Source organism: Rutilus rutilus (genome assembly GCF_951802725.1).
Source record: "Rutilus rutilus genome assembly, chromosome: 1".
Classification (NCBI taxonomy): Eukaryota; Metazoa; Chordata; class Actinopteri; order Cypriniformes; family Leuciscidae; genus Rutilus; species Rutilus rutilus.
Genome location: NC_140209.1, coordinates 49681703 through 49699551, shown reverse-complemented (window position 1 = coordinate 49699551; position 17849 = coordinate 49681703). Strand labels below are relative to the sequence as shown.

Below are 17849 nucleotides of genomic sequence, written 5' to 3'. Positions count from 1 at the left end.
TAAATAAAAAATGAGAACAAAATACTGCATTATTAATATCATCAATGATTTTTGCCTATCAAGTCAATCTAAAACCTGAATATGACCGTCTCAAATAACCCAATCAAAGTCAATAATGTCGGACATTCCATTTGAGCTGAAACTGATGAGTGAATGAACGGTCGGTAAACTGCTGCATTTTGCTAGCTCGTTATTAAACTCAACCAAACGCTTCTTATTTGAGATTAATCAGTTATAGACAACATAAAAGTAATCTTACAACTGGACGCACTCTCAGCGCGCTGAAAAACTAAAGCACAAAGAATTTACAACATTCTATTACAATCGTTTCTCATTATGTCTAACACTAACAAATCAGACCTCAGGAACGCCCCAAATGCCGCAATAAGTAACCAATCAGAAAAAGAGAGAAATGTTTTTTTTTTTTTTTTGGGCAATCATCGTTTTCATGATCGATCGTTGCGGTCACGTACGAGCACTCGAGTACTCGTGCCCATCCCTAGTTCCATATTAGTACCGGGTTTCGATACCAAACCCTAATGATTAAAAATATGACATTGATTTCATACAACGTACAGTTTAATAAACAAGTTAATATTAAGTGACTTACATTTTAGACATCAAGTCACCTGTTTCGCTCTATTCCGCAAACGAAAATAGTTCCAAACAAAGTCCACAGCACTGTTTTGCGTCTCTGAGCAATCAGCTTTTTAGAACGAATTAGCTGAATCAATGATTCAATGACTCACTCATTGGCTGCATCCGAAAACTGATAAATGCTGCCTTCGGAGGATGCATTTCAAGGTCGGAAGGCATCAAGGTACGTCTGAATGCAATGTTAGTTTCACTTCCTGTCTCCTGAGATACCTTCATCTGATCGATTTTTGAAGGCAGCATAGATGTATCCTTTGCTGCCTTTGATATCCCACAATCCTGTGCTTTCCATTCTGTGACAGTTGAGCTAGAAAAATAAAGATGGCGTCTGAAAGTTGCGGCTGGTCGTCAGTTTGTGTGTAAATTAGAGATGCACTGATTACAATTTTGTAGGCCGATTCCGATTTTTGATTTTTCATCGAGTTTAACCAGCCGATACCGATTAAAAAATTTTCTAACCACTTTACAGCACACACAAATATTTATTTTCGATGTTTTCTTTAACCATTTCACACGTAGGCCTAAGTTTAAAATATTCTAACTGACACCCCCACCGTGAGTTTTTTCAAGGCGAACGTTCCCTTTAATGTTTCCATGGCGACGCGTCACGCGATACACTGCAGCCACAATAATACTGTATGACAGATGTGTCGCTTTTATTTCGCTTTTCCTTTTTTATTCAAAATATTCACAAACTTGCTTACCATGTCATCAACTAGCCTATCTGATATTCCGATTGTGAGTGTGTTTGGTCGTTTAAAAACCTTTCTAAATAATCTTGATCTATACCATGAGATGGGCGCCGCAATGTCCTGTCAGTCGGATTTACAGCACGTGAATTCATCAGTTTCTCCCGAAATAAATGCAAGAACGTGGCCGGTGAACTGAGAAGAATAGAGTAAACTTTATAGTTACTTCCACTATGTTTGTCTGATATGAATAACACATCGGCAAATTATATTTGAATAGATTGTTATTGCTGCTTCACAGACATCAGTGTGTATTCTACAAACTCCAAATGTATTGTTTTACTCGTGCTTATGTGTATTTAAATATATGAAACCTAAAATAAACATTATGAGGTTGAAAACACTGCTTAGTTGTGATATATGACAGCGCTGAACGCGTCCGACTCTGGCTCAGCGCCAGCCAACGCGCAAAAGCACAGTTTGAATCTGGCAGTGATGCAACGTCACTGAACATTATAAATGTGGCACCGTACTCTCATGGGCACAGAAACAAAAATCCCATATATGAGACCGTACCGCTCAAAAGGTTAATCATGCGGCGCCCGAGTGCATTTGACCGGCATAAAATCGGCATATGTCAGACTGACCGGCCGGTCGCGGCCGACCACGTGAAAATCGGCCAATTCCGGTCACCAGCCGATCAATCGGTGCATCTCTAGTGTAAATGTAAATTTTTGACCAACGTCTAGCACTTTTGATGTCATTTCTAGCAAGATGTTACTACTGTAGTCATTAAATATTCACTTAGTTTTCACCAAAGCTCGCTCTATTTTGCTGTAGATCATTAAAAATGTGACCCTGCCTCAAGTGTAAGTCCTCTACTTGGAATCTTGTAACAGAGCTTTTAACCACTATCTCCATTAAGGAACTACTAGTTAGTGCTGGGCGGTGTGACCCAAAATGTATATCATGGTATACCGGTTTCATGGTATATATTTTTTTTAAGCATGACTGGGTGTTAACCACATTTTCTACTGATTGAGAGAGGAAATACTGCAGTAGATTGACTTAGAATGGCCTATTTTACTGTCATGAGTGAATATTGTAGAAAAATTCCACACTAGTATTAATACAGGTTTGCAGGCCCCACAAAATGATGCTGTTTACAAAGAGGAGCCAGCAGGAGGCGTTTTAGGAGCAGCAGAAATAGCGGTTTCCCCTGTAACGGCTGTGCACAAAGCAGCACAGTACTCATAAACGCTGCTTTATCAGGAAAGATAAAATTAAACTAACATTGAAACTTTTCTAAAGACAGTCAGTTCCCTTCAAGAGATACATTCAAAAACACCTGTGCCGCGTTTTGACTTTGAAACGTGTAACGCTTAGTAACACATATAGCTGTGCATCACCACAGTGCAACAGTGAAAGGGACCCTCTCAAACAGTGTTACACCGCGACACATTCCGAACTTTGTTAAAGCGACATGCACTGGTATTGCGGTATATTAAAAATTCATATCATAGCAAAAATAAACACCGGTATTCGGTATGAACTTGTATACCACCCAGCACTACTACTAGTCCAAACAAACCTGACCTTATTTAAATTTTTCTTAAGAGCAGTGTCCCATGAAAACAATGGAACCACAATGACAAGAGCAGAGAAATCCTACAAAAAAAAAAGTGGTTCAACAGTTTATTAAAACGGCATATGCGGACAAATAACTATAATGCAATATGGTGGATATTAGGGCTGTCACTAACGATTATTTTTGCAATCGAGTAATCAGTTGATTATTTTGACGATTCATTTTGTGGTAATAAAAATAGGCCTAAGCAAAGACCTAAGCCTTTAAAATGACTTAAAAATACATATACAATAACAATTAGGGATGCACCAATATTACAATTTTGGCTGATACCGATATATTGGCCGATAAATCTAAATTCAAATTTTTATATACTTTGATAGTCTGAACACATAAACAAAAGGCTCACCATTAAAAGCCAATGTCCCAAACACTTCAACATAACTCATACATATACAATATAGTAGCCTAGTTTGAACTAGTGTAAGATTCCTTAACTTTTCAAATTAATTTTACACTCCTATGGCCAACTTTCTTTATTAAAAAATGGTAACACTTTATAATAAGGTTTCATTTTGTTAGTATTAGTTAGCATGAACCAACAATTAATGAACAATACTTCTACAGCATTTATTAGGCTAATCTTAATGTTAAGCTCAACATTTTATAAGAAATTTTTAAGATCCAAAGTTGTATGTTAACCTTAGTTTAATGCACTGTGATATAACATGAACACAAATATTTTATTAACTAACATTAACAAAGGCTATTGCTCTCTGTTAGTTCATGTTAGTTAATGCATTAACAAACGAGACCTTATTGTAAAGTGTTACCAAAAAATCTATTGCCTAACAATTTTTTTAATAAAATACCTAAATAATGCAAACAAGTCATTGGATAACAGCGCCTCCGCATGGACAATAAGGAAATTATTTTAATCAAACCATGTTGTTGACTCGAGGTTGCCAGCTAGGCTGAAGGATCCAGCAGGAAGGTAGGCTGCTACAAGGAGCTTCCAATGGCAAGTGACGAGTCCTACACAGTAAGTTTTTTTTCTGTTAATTATGTTTATGCTTCATGAGAGATGTTTCGCGAAGTAATTATGTATCGCAAAAATTCCGTTTTCAGCCGTCTCCATCTTTCAAAGGCATCTCCTATACAAATCCTTGTTTTATTTCGGACTTTGTCACGACGTATTTCGGATTCATAACGAGGTCTTTTAGGTTTCGTAACGTTAGACATTTTTTATCCGACACGTTTGTAGCGGCAGCTGTGGTAACTAGAGCAGAGCTGGCAACCCGGATGCCGAAACACAACTGACTTCGTGATTGGTAGATAGGTGGAGGGTGGCGCATCAGGCCAAAACACAACATGACAACATCAACATCAGTTGAGGGCTGCAACTTCACTTTTAAATTACAATATCCTGGCCGGACTACTGTTGTCAGTGACATAAGTATTTGAAATGTAACAATTTCTTAATGTCTAGTGACATATCAGGGCCATTTTATGATTAATTGAAATACATTTCTTACGTTCCTTTAATGTGCATTGCTGTTTGAGCTGCGCACGCTAAAGATAAAGATGATCACCGGTACAATTAAGCGCTTTACTGCATTCTCCATTAACTCAACCAAACGCATCCTAGATTAGATTAATCAGAGATTGATTATATATATATATATATATATAAAAAATATATATATATATACATACATACATACAAAATAAAAATATTACAATAAAGGCACAAAATGCTGCGAATGCTCAAGCGAACTACTGTGCTTGTCATGAAGGCTTAACTCCACATACGCGCTCGTCGCGCTGAAACACTAGCGAACACAAATTCACAACAGTACAATGTTTATATTTGGAATTTTATATAGCAATATTTTATGTTGGGCCTGTAATCATTTCTTTTTTAAATGTGTTTTATATTTCATTCATATTTTATATTTACATTCTTAATCAAACATTTGCCCAGAAGTTCTAAATAAAGGGAGAAAAATAATCCCATTTGAATAAGTACATTTTTGATTATATACTTTAAAATGTAAAAAAGAAATAGTCCTTTCCATGTGGTAAATATATATATATATATATATATATATATATATATATATATATATATATATATATATATATATATATAACACACACACACATACATACATACATACATACACACGCACACATACATATATATAAAGGTCTATGTAACTTAATTGATTGAATTTACATAAAAGGTAAGTTACTATATCGTGATCAGGGTCCGAAATGAACTTTTTGGCTCACCTGCCACGGGGACTGGTAGATGAAAAAATTCACCAGCCAAGCATATTTTTTTACTGGGCAAAATAATAAACAGCCTTTTTTTTTGTCACATATACATTAATTTCAGTACTTTTAATTGAGATAATAAGGTATTATGTTGCAAAATTTTAAATGTATATATATAAAAAAAAAAAATCTATATATTGATCAAAATGAGAGAAATATATGAAATATTACTATCATTGGGGTGAAATAAATCTTTTTTGTCAGTTTTGTTACCTGACTCGTGGATGGGAAGGCAGAACGTACTCGGTTAGCCTACTTACGTAACCTCGGTTCCCTGAGAGATAAGGGAACGAGTAATGCATTGCAAACGCTTTGAGAAAACTCCTTTTCTCGAGAAAAGAACGGTCATGGTGTGTAAAGCATAAGCAGCCTGGTCAGCGGCGGAGTATGCACGATCCGCATATCCTTTTTCCTCAGCGCTGTCAACAGATGAGAGCGGTAAGAGGCAGAAGAGCGCATGCGCGCTGAAAAGGGCGCCCTGAATATTTCAGATTTTGGAATGAACATTCACCCGCCAGTGTGGCGGATAGCCTTTTTAGATTTTACCTGATCGTGATATATATCATTATCGGGATATGAGATGACTTAGGATTTTGGTCATATCGCCCAACCCTAATATAAATATAATATAAACAAATCAACTTATGTAGGCCTACCATATGTATTATAACAAATGCCTGCAGAGGGCGCCAATGGCCTGGTGATTGTTGTTGTTACACTTTACAGCAGATCAAATCCTTGTTTAATATTGGCCAAACAACATTTATTTCAAATGTTTACTTAATCTTTAATATTGGGCCACTTCTTTACGAAAGAAATGCTACAGCCACTGTAACTTCTTGAACAAGAATATGTGGACATCAAAACATGCACACTTAAGCGAGGGGTTAAACTTATTTTGAAATCACAATGAACTGTTAGCATATTTAGAAATGTGTGTTGGTGTATCTGTTTATTAATGATTTGCCCTACAAATCTGATGAAATGGCACACATTGCGTCCCCACATGAACGTTATAAGCAACCCAAACTCTGAGCCTATGCAGAGATGGAGTTTGAGATGAGCTCCACGCACGTAAATGAAAACAGTTTATGTTGAGCAGCAGTTATTGTGACTGGAGCTGGGGCCTATGCCTTGAAGCCGGTTTAGGTGGCAAGCCAGGTATGTTTCAGTTTAGTTTGTGCCAATCCTGGGTTTTAGCCACCATGAAAGTGGTTTGGCTTTTAGCAGTGTTCATCGCCATAGTAACTTACGTTCCATGGCTAACCTGGTCTTGTGCAGGTTATGCTCCAGGTAAGAGGTTGCAAACCGAACTTGGACCAATCAGCTGTGAACAAAGTGACATGTCTGATGCGATAAAGTAACTCCACCTGTTTCTAATCCAAATTAAAGGTCACTACATAGCAAATGATTTTTTAAAGACAAAATCGTCTGGCTTTTAGTAATGCTATTTAGAATAATAATTTTGAATGATTTAGATATTATTTATGTAATTGTTATACCCTTAATCGATCACACATGTACAATTTTAGTTTATCAATTATTATTACGCAGTTTAAATGAATAAATATAAAAGGTAATATAATACGCTTTAGAATCAATAGATAAAGTTATAAAATGACTACATGAGAGCTTAAATGTTCAATTCTCTCTAAACCTTTATCAACTGTATAAACTAACTTCAAAACTTTTGCTTGCACTGATATAGCAAGACCTTTTCTTTTAGTTGTCCTCTTAGACAGCTATTTTATTCTTGCTGTGTAAATTAGTTTAAATTCATAATATTTTTCATTATCTCGTAATATTCTGCAGAAGAGAGAAGTGAATCGTGCAGGTTCTCTTGCGAGAAATGAATCACTCTTTCTCAGCATGTGATTGGCTGTGCGCTACTGATCACACCTAAACTCAGGACCAAAGCCTGAGTTGACAGAGAAAGTTGATGATCAGCATCATGGTACCAACAAAGCCTGGTTGGATTGGTTTGGTTTTGTCAACTCGAAACTAATCCCGTAAAGCCCAATTTATACTTCTGCGTCGAACTCACGCCGTGTAGCACGCATACCCTTCGGCGTACCCTGACATGCACCTCTCCAAAAAAAATGTAACAACGCGTCAATTCTACGCGGACCGCAAGCGCAGTGATTGGTCTGCTAGAAACGATCCCTCGGGTTTCACATGCTCCCTCTGTATGTGCAATTGCACGTCAATGCGGACAACGACACAGAAGCATAAATGAAAACCAACGCAGACTTAACCCTGAGTTTGTTCAACTACCATCATGATACAGGCCCCTGCTCTGAGATGCATGTAAACTAGGGATGCACCGAATATTCGGCCACCGAAAATTTTCCAGCCGAAAATGGCCCAAAAGTGCATTTTCGGTTTTCGGCCGAAATAGTTTTATCACCGAAACAATACGGCCGAAATGTTGTGATGACGCAAACAGCAGATACCGCGACCTGCACGTGCTTGTCTGAAGCAACATATCTGCGGTGTGGACGTATTTCAATATATCTGAGAGTGACCCACGGACAGCGATTTTCAAAACACAGACATCCCAAGTCTTCCGGAAGTTCCGGGAGTCTCCCGCGTATTGATAGCGGCTCCCTGATGCCCGCAAATTAGTTTAAATCTCCCGGAATCGCGAGCGAGTATGAGCGCGCATACGTAGCGCGCGCGGCAAAGAGAGGGAGTGAGAGACCTTGTGTGTGTGTGCAGAGCAGCCGTCATTTCTCAGAGGTGTGTGTGTGTTTACCTTAGCTGTTTATGATTTTTGCAACTCACGTGCATGAGCATATAGGTGCAGATATTATTATGGGCTATGGCAGTATTGACCTAAATGCAGTTTGTTTTTATGCGAGAACATTTCATTTTTAAACCTTTCTCCAGGCCAGTAGGCTTTTACATTATTATTTAATGTACACATGAGTGGGGTCTAGTTAAACATTTAATTTTATACTTTGCAATGTGCTAAATAAATATTTGCATAAAATTTTAATTGATTTATTCTTTGAAACTTTAATATTAATTTATGCAATTGCAATGCCTTGATTTTAGTAAAGTTATAGTCAAGTTATAGTTATAAAGTCATAGCCATAAATGCAATCGTACTAATAATTGGCATAATTTCTTTCGGTGTTTCGGTTTTCGGCCTTGGTTTCCTCTTTTTCGGTTTTCGGTTTCGGCCAAGAATTTTCATTTCGGTGCATCCCTAATGTAAACTACAAGCATGTAAATATTTAAAATGCATATATTTATTTAACTGAATCACAGCCTTTGTGAATTTACAATAACACTGCTTTAGTATGGTTTTTAAATTGGTTTTTATACATCGTACAGCCTTAGAAAACGGTCTAATAATACGGTTCATGGAATCCGCCACTTCCGGTATTTTGCTGGTTACTCGACACGGGTAAATTGCAATCAAGGATTTTTTTTAAATAGAGTACACAAATTTAATCGAGGAATCATGACAGCCCTAGTGGATATAATGACAAATAAGATGTACACAAACTTGCTGACTTTCCTTTCCTGAAAAGGAAAATATGTGCAGTATGGATTGACAAGGCTGTAGGTCGATTCTGGAACTGATACAAAACAGAATGACTTCTGTTAAGCAGACAATCAGTATGTTTGCATGCACAATATGGTAATAACTATCAAAAGGCAAATGCTTTAACATGATACTTAATAAATATATGCACAGTGTGTTTCATATTGAAGAGCGGCCCGTGTGATCAAAGCGGCTCGATCAGCTCAGTAAATTCTGCTCCATCTTTGCAAGCACAGCGAGTTTGAGTCAATTGCATTTGAAAAGCAAAATGCAGCAGACATTAGCCTACATGTTTTTACTCCAAACTTGTTGATAACGTCAGTCGAGTGTTTGAAATAACTTTCATTTGGGATCTAAAGTGGCTTCTTGTACAGAATGAGGCAGATAATGTGTTATTTTGTAGTATTCTATTCAGTAATTATCTAATGCCGATTATTCGCTTTCTCTGGCAGCGCAAAATTAAACATCGCTTAAATGTCTTGCCTTTGTGGAAGATAAAATTCGCACTTCAGACCTTTTACAACAAGTAGAAAACATGAAGATACATGTCCCACATCCCTCTCAAAGCGCAGAGCGGTAGGCTATATCACGCATCTTTGTATGGAAATATAAAGCGAATGTTTAGCTTTTTTTTATATTTACCTTTATTACATTATTTAAGTTACCATTATTTACTGATACTTATTTCAATGCTTTACAGGCAAACTGTCTGTTTTTTTGATGGAATTGCTCAACTAAAATGTCTGTTACGAAATGTTTGAGCCTTGTTTATTTTTATTTTTTTATGTCAAAACAACCCCCATCTTATCTTCATAAAATGGCACAGCTTTTTACAATAAGATACACTCATATGTGATATGATCTGAAAGCAAAACAACTACACTTTTAACATTAGTCAATCAAGCATTTTTTTATGATAGAACTTCAATAGACTAATTAGAACTAAAACTTGGTAACCATGTATGAACGCATATTTGTCATTTTAACAGAAATTAGGGTTGGTGATGCTTGAGATGTTGGTCATTCAGTGTTTCTGTTATATATATATATATTTTTTAACTATAGCATATATATATATATATATATATATATATAAAATATAATTAACAATACTGATAAGATAATACCACTACTGATTCTAATACTAATAACAATATAAAAGACACTAAGGTCTGATGAGCTGCTGGGTTAATGAATATTAATCATGTTGTCTGCATTCATTCGAATTGATTTGCTGAAAGGGCCGTTCACACAGAATGCATTTTTCCATGCCACCGCGCTACTTTTCAATTGTTTTTCAATGTAAACACGTGCTAGACGGAAGTCTTGAACAGTTGCGCTCGCGTGTCGCATCTTTTGCAGTGTCTTGCACAACACGGCATTCTAGAAACGCAGTGCTCAAATTAAAAGAAATTCAACTTTTAAAAAAAGTGCATCTCTAGACCTTGCACTTTTTGTTGTTCCACTGACCTGTATCTCACGTTCACGTTTTTTACGCGTTATCAGTTCCGCCCACAACTGAATAAACCAGCAGAGGCTTCTGCTTGTTATTAAAGGTGCTCTAAGTGATGTTGGGTGACGTCACTTTTTATTGATGTTTTAAGTATTGTCGACGTTTAAAGTATTGTCAAACAAAATGGAGGCTAGCTAGACCGTCCCTCCTCCTCATCCGTGCACTAACCCCCCAAACCCCACCCCCAAATCCTTCTTGTCGGTTATTGGCTGGAACAGTTTGTTATGTTTCGTGGTGCGGGTTAGCCCAGTTTGTTTTTCTTGCTGTTTGTGGAGCCTGGGGTGTTTACAGAGACCGTGTTTTTTACAGTGTGTTCAGGGGACAGGCAGCTAGCAGATGGTGAGGAGATGTTTGCTGTATGTGACAAAAAATGTTTTGGCCTAAAAAAACGCGTGACATCGCTTAGAGCACCTTTAAACACAGAATAATTCCAAATGAACTGTTTTGACAGGAAAATACAACCAAGAACATATTTTAGGGGCTCTCAGCTAAACGACGGTTAGTCAGGCGCCTTCACAAAACAGTTTACAGTGCGTCAAATACGCTGCGCATCCATTGAGATGAATTGTAATAGTGCATTTTAAAGACGGAGAGCGAAACTCAAGCGCTCAGAGTGTTCAAGACGAGTGAAAATATATATGTGCTGAACTTATACTATGTGATATAGGCTACTTATACTAATGATATACATTATTTAGTCGCCTAGCATTAAAATTGTCGCTTATGGGAGTGAATTACTTGCATTGTAGAGGGTTGATGTGCCAAAGAATACACAAAATACAACCATAAATAGGCCTACATATAGAATGTTGTTCCTTACTTTAGTCCCTTTCAATAAAACAACAAATGTTAATAAATCGTCTTATCCTGTTTTTGTCTTTTTAATCTTTGTGGCTCAAAATCTGGGCCCTCAAACAACAACCCATCACAAGGGAAGTTTTCAAACGATCTGCTTTGTGGACTGTGACAACCTCCTCCTCTCACACTCCCTGAAACGTGTGAAGGTCAAAAACATGTATTTCAATGACTCCTGAGTGGTGGAGAGAAGGTAGTAGTTCCCTGGGTCCTCTCAAACAATCCCAATTTTACCAAATTTGCATTTGGACACTTATTTACATACCAAAGAAGAGCATGTCATCGCTAGCTAGCAACTCTTATTTTCTCAGGGGATATTGAGCACAGAGCAGTTGAGTAATTACAATTACCTAAAGCCACAACAGCACTACCAACACAGATCTCAGAACAGTCATGTTTTTGTGTAACCTATGCCACACACAGTGCTGACTTATGAGAAAACACAAGGTTCTTCCAAAAGAAAAATCCTGTAACAGTTTGTACTTAGACAACTACTCTTGCAGGACATCTAAAGATAATATCAATCTATCTATACATAAATAAATAAAAATTAAATCCATCACAAAATGATTAAAAAGTGGGTATTGATCGATCACATTCTACTGATTAAAATACAACCTCTACTCATCTACTCATAATCAATACATCAATTAAACAAAACTGATTTCAAGTGGTTGTAATAAGTCCAGATCATGGTTCTCACACTGTCTGGCCTGAGGAGGAAGTGTGTGAATGAGAGCTTATCTTTTGAGTGTGTAAATGTAGGTGTGTGTGTGTGTGTGTGTGTGTGTGTGTGTGAGAGAGAAAGCCTTTATGAAAAGGCCTTTATTTGTGGAAAGTTGACGCATCACATGTCCTTGAACTATTTTAAAACACACATGAGAATCTTAGGGTAAAATTTATGCATATTTTGCCTTCATTTCTGCAGTATTTGTCCTGTGGTGTGATATCCAAGTCATAAAAGTTCAAATATTCCATATAGCATGAATTAATATGAATTCATAAAAGCTATAAATGTAATAGTTATAAAATAAGCAAAATGCTGTTTAAAATAGCTTTAGATGGATTACAGCACGTCACACCACTTGGACATGTCAATTTCCCTAAAGTTTTTCATGTCAACTACCCTTGTGAGAGGTAAATGAACTTTAAACTCAAGGTTCGGCCTAACCTTAGCTAACAACTTTCAACAACTGTCACGGCTCGTTTGATAAACAGTGGTGGTTTATCATTCTCTTCAGAAGATCAATCTACAAAAAAAAGGAGGAAATTTCAGAGACTTCAGAGGCAGAAGGTCAACTCGGCATTCTCATGGCGTCTGGAAAGCTTTGATTTCTTCCATATGGTTCAAGTATTCCCGGCAGGGGGAATTTACTTACAGAAGCCCTTTAAGACTGAAATAAACAAAAAAGTATTTCATTTAAAAAGACTTAAAGTGAATAGCTTTGCGCACAAAAAAGTGCTGTTGTTTGTAAAACAGACACACTTGCCCTTGTAACAGAGAATTCATGTTAATTGGACTAAAACTACAGAGGTTTTCTCTGGATACAGGCCACCGTGTCAGGTTGTTTTTCCCAAACACATTAAACAGGTGGTCCCGTCTCACAACCTGACTGACTCCTCTCTCTGCTCCCAGCCAAATGGATGTCTTCAGTCCCGGCCTTGAACTTTCCAGAGAGAAGAACAACCTTGATGCTTCCAGACACTGTTTGTCAGTAGCTTGCACTTTCTTTCACTTTTCATTTTTAACCTCCCAAAGTCCTGCCAATATAATGCCCTGCCAAGGAGAACTTAAATTACACTAAACAGATACAAGTTAGAAGCTAAGCCTTTTAAGTTTAAAATAAAGCCAGGCCTTGGGGTTTTTGAGTCAGACAAAAACAGGTACTTTTTGTGACACAGGCTTATACTTCCAACTGACATTGACTATGAGTTGCACAGACTTGCAAGGGTATCAATACTCAAATGGATCATAAAAGGATTACAGGAAGATTGATTTAAATGCCTTAAAGCAATAATTCAATTCTCTTTAAATTCACTTGGACGGCCTTCAACAGTGTGGGAGCCAAAAATAATTTCATGCAGCTCAACAGCTGAGAAATGTGGCGGCCCACACAAAAGGTATATCAAGAATGTCTAGAGAGAAAGAGACAAATTTTATGACTTTTATGAATACCTTTAAAAAAAACAAAAAAAAAAACACTACAGTGTCTAAATGACTTTAAGGTCAAATAATTTGCCTAAAGCATATTAAGTGCTTATTTATGCACCAAAAACACAAAGCAAAGGAAAATAAAGTGTTGATGAGATTTCCAAATGACTGCACCGCCTTGAAAAAAATTAAAGCACTTAGTCAATGGTATTGATGTGTTACGTAACAGCTCTTCCTGTAAGGAGGGGATGTAGGACAATGATAAATCTGGATGGAACGAAAAGTACACAACAGCTCATAATCATATGTTGACCCCTGGAGACTCTTAAAATATCCCACAGACAGACTTTAACAATTCAATGCATTTGCTGCGCAGTCAATGTAATAAAGAGCTAGTTTAACCCAAAACAGACTTTTCCAGTACAGAACACAAAAGACCTCAAAACCAGGAAATAAGAGAGCAAACGGAACAAACAGCACAAGAGAGAGACATGGCATTTACCATCAAGGATCAATACAGTATCCATCTATCAGACGAGGGGGGGAGGTTTGGGTCTAGGAAAGTCTTTGTTTCAACCATGTTTTAACCCCATCTAGGAACAACAAGGTTTCAGAACGACAAACAGGCCCCCATTTAATAAATTACAGTCAATGTCTTGTGGGACAGACAATATATAATGTATCTGAATGTCTTAAAAAAAAAAAAAGGCCTAAACATGTTAAGGTACAAAAGGCCATAACAATAAAAACACGTAATTAATGAGGGACAATACATCACGAATGTCTCTTCAAACCATAACATCACGTACACATGCGGAACCTGTTATATTTGAGACCTGAGATCAATGGTGTGCTGCGAAAAATATGCAACGTAACACATTATATAATGGAAAAGTACAGCGCGTTAAACTAACCACAGGTTGAGCAGGTTAATGTTCTATTACACCTAAAGCCATCTGCTGTCCACAACCAGGCAAAATACTGAGCTAAATATAAATAAACCCCCTATTATACGGAAAATATGGGCTAGGACGAGCATGAAGGCCATAAAGAATCGCTGGCTGCGTTTCGAAAGCTGGCGTGTTGCCTACCAAAACAGCATTTTTGGACATTATTTCGCTACGTTTCGAGACGCAGCCGATGGCGCGAGGACAGAGACGATTCTATACAAATTTCTCTCGCGACGTCAGTCCGGTTCATCGGAGCGAGGGCAAACCAAAGGGGGAAGAGGGGAAAAACAACCAAATATTATGTAATGCAGCTAGTTATGGAAAACTCCCCGTGTCCAGTCTCAATGCAAAAGTTGTAACTGTTTACCGAACGATTGCATCATTTTTACACATACATGCGTATGTTCAGTACTGAACAGACCCCGGAAATCAAATTGATGTGCTATTTGTTTTCTTTAAAATATATATTAGATTAAAAAAAAAAGAAAAAAAAGAACTCAATTTTTTGTGCGTCTTAAAGGGCCAGTACGCGTTGACTGTATAATTAATCTGTATTACTGGAAATCCATGTGATGCATAGGCCTGGGACAACATCCAGTAACAGATCTTAATGCAATGCACAAGATTCGCACAGCACAGGCGAAACCCTACTGATCTAGATGCAGCAGCAGACAGACATATACTGCGCACCCAACCCATGATCACACACGCGCATATTGCATGGGTTTAACCTACTCAAGGCAAAAGCCTCTGAGTGAACGAACTCGTCTCATGTGTGATTACCAACTACGTGCTTTCGTAAAGTTGACACGTATAATTATGCCTGTGCTAGTCAGGCTGATTTTGCAACCTTGATGGTCTGACTTTCAACGCCGCCTACTTTATGAGTTTAACCAGAACAAACCGTGGAAAATAACTACCGAGAGCAAAAGGCGTCCGATCTGAGCCGCATTTATAGAGTTAACGCGCCCTCGACATGCACTATTTCACCCGCACGTCGATTTAGTGCATAATTGCGTTAAAAATGTCTGAAGTTGCCTCACGCCACCGAGTTATAAACTAACAAAGAGAAAAGGAGGAACCTACCACGTGATGAGGAGCCGATTCCGGGGGAAATTGATGTAATAAATCCCCACACTTAAGAAATATAGTAGTAATAACTGACAGGCAGAAGCAATTATCCAGATGCAGATTCCACTGTTGCACGTTCAGGTGGAAAAATCCCCGGCCTCTCGCGCGCTCCGGTGTTCGGTAACCCCCCTCCTCTTCCTCCTCCCACTCCTCCAGGCTGCGTTTAGGAATCACGAAATGGGCGAAAGAAACGGGGGCAGTCGAGCTATAGGAGCCCAGTCGGCTGTTTTTCAATCGCCCCCGACAAAAGCCACGTAAAAACAGAGAAATGTATCCCTTTTCCGGTCGTTCTTTGAGTGCAATCACTTCTCTCCTTATCCGAAAGGTCTTCGTGTTCGATTTCGGCTGTTAAAACCCCGTTTTCGTCCGTTTTTTTTATTGTTGTCGTTCGAGGGGGAAGCGACGAGCTCGGAAAATGGCGGCTCGCTCCTCTCCCTCGGATTGCGAGTCTGACAAACAGAAAGAAGCGGAGCGGCGCAGTGGCGGGAGAGAGACGCGCTACCCTGACTGGCCGCTAGAGGCGCCAAGCTTCCTGACATAATGCGTCATGACATTAGGGGGCGCCACATTCAGACGTACATTTACTACATCATCACCACATTAATCCTATTCAAGCAGACGCATAATTGGTCGAAAACCGTCAAAATTTTACCATAATTCAAATTAAGTTTTAACAAAATAACATACTATAAAATATGGATAAAACCAGCGCAGTAAGTAGTGCCTAGAGCCCTTGCCTAATGTTGCACATTTCTAGAAAGAAGTTCTAAAACAAATGTTATACCAGCAGAGGGAACTCAAGGGCATCTGAAGTGCTCTATAGTGACCAAGGGGTGTTCAAGAAAACAATACCAAGTGGAGTGTAATACGACCGAATAACCACTATAGAATAAGATAAATGTTATACAAGACCCCTGCATGTGGGGACAATTATGCAACCATGACATGGAGGGTTTAGAGCTTCCTGTTTACAGGGGTCCTCATAAATAAAAAGACAGCACCATCTACTGTTTAAGATGGGAATACTCAATTTTTTTTACTTCTTTTCTGTGGCACTGGTTATTTTAGCTGACCCTTTTTTGATTATTCCAACAACTTACAGTATACATACTACAGAGATACTACAGGAGATACTACATCCCCCTAATATATTACATATAAATGTAAATAAACATGAAAATAACTTAAGAGTGTCAGACCTTAGAGATGACTGGTTTCAGTCTATGGTTTACTGGAACCTCCATTATTAATCCAAATGTAACTTGTAAACTCAAATAAAAGACAGACAGCGATCCAACCTGCAGTCTGAAAAAAAAAAAAAGGTCGTTAGCATATACATTTATAATTGTAATAGCCCATATTCCTAACAATAACATGCATGATTTTAATTGTATTTTTTTGTTTATAATATTTAATCTAAATTGCACAATTTTAAACTTTATATTTTAAAAGTTTTAAGATATTACACGTAACGTTACATATTCATTACATAATATAAAGCTGCAAATGTATCGTGTCTTTCACTTATTACAGTCAGATCTTTGGGAGACAATAACAGGAGAGAACTTATTTCATAAAGTTAGTTCAGTCAAATCAGTGAAATGTAAACAAAATAAGATAATAAAAAAAAAAACAATAATATATATATATTTTTTTTTTTTAAAGACTAACAAAGTAAAATACAAAACCAGCGCATTAGAAACGGCATCTGAAGACAGATGATGGAGTTTCGGAATGTTTCAAAAGCACGTAAGCTGCCATAATACGTGCGTTCAATATGCTGACTTAGTAGGCAGCTCACTAGGTTTTGAAACACAACTACATACAATACAATATAATATAATAAATAAGACGTGTAGAGTATAATACAGATATGAATAAGAATAGCAGATTTACTGCTATTAAATTAGATACGTTTTAAAAAGAAATAAAGTTCAGTATTAATTTCGTTTACTCATGCCCGTTCACAGTAGGTTTAGCATGCTAACATCATCAGCTGACAGTCTCTGCTGTATTACAGCCTTTCTTTCATCACCACTCACATCTTGAAGACGAATTCAAAGGGTACAATTTTAGCTGACATTCTCACTTGCAACTACAGGAAAAATACAATTTTATAGTTGGTTTGATTTTATTTGGAGGTTAATTCTGATGGACGGAGAGATTTTTTTGAACCCAAACAATTTTTGGCCTGTTGACTGCAATCTCCGGGATGAAATTACTTTGTCATTATGTCTAGCGCTCACTGAATGAGATGAAAAATGAAACAGCGTTTTCCTTTAGACCTTATACAACATTTTACGTTGAAAACAGTATTTTTTCCCATACTAAAACAGCAAAATAAGTATATTTTACATGACAGAGTACAGAATTCACGTTCACTTACCTGCACAGATCAACCAGACTTGAGCCGGAAGTACCGCC

The 17849-nt window shown here is 37.5% G+C and overlaps 1 protein-coding gene across 2 annotated transcripts in view; it reads right to left on the bottom strand.

The window, feature by feature from the left end:
• The window catches only part of kansl1b (KAT8 regulatory NSL complex subunit 1b), an 87215-nt gene extending 69382 nt beyond the window's left edge, over positions 1–17833 (bottom strand). Inside the window, exons 1-2 of one of the 2 annotated variants that reach the window (XM_084420469.1) lie at positions 17812–17833; positions 16625–16730 (exon numbers count right to left, since the gene is read on the bottom strand). The gene's annotated coding sequence lies outside the window, so the exon portion shown is untranslated. Of the gene's footprint in view, positions 1–15380; positions 15894–16624; positions 16731–17811 lie in introns of those variants that run through there. The other variant, XM_084420468.1, reaches the window with a different exon arrangement.
• Positions 17834–17849: the final 16 nt, after the last annotated feature.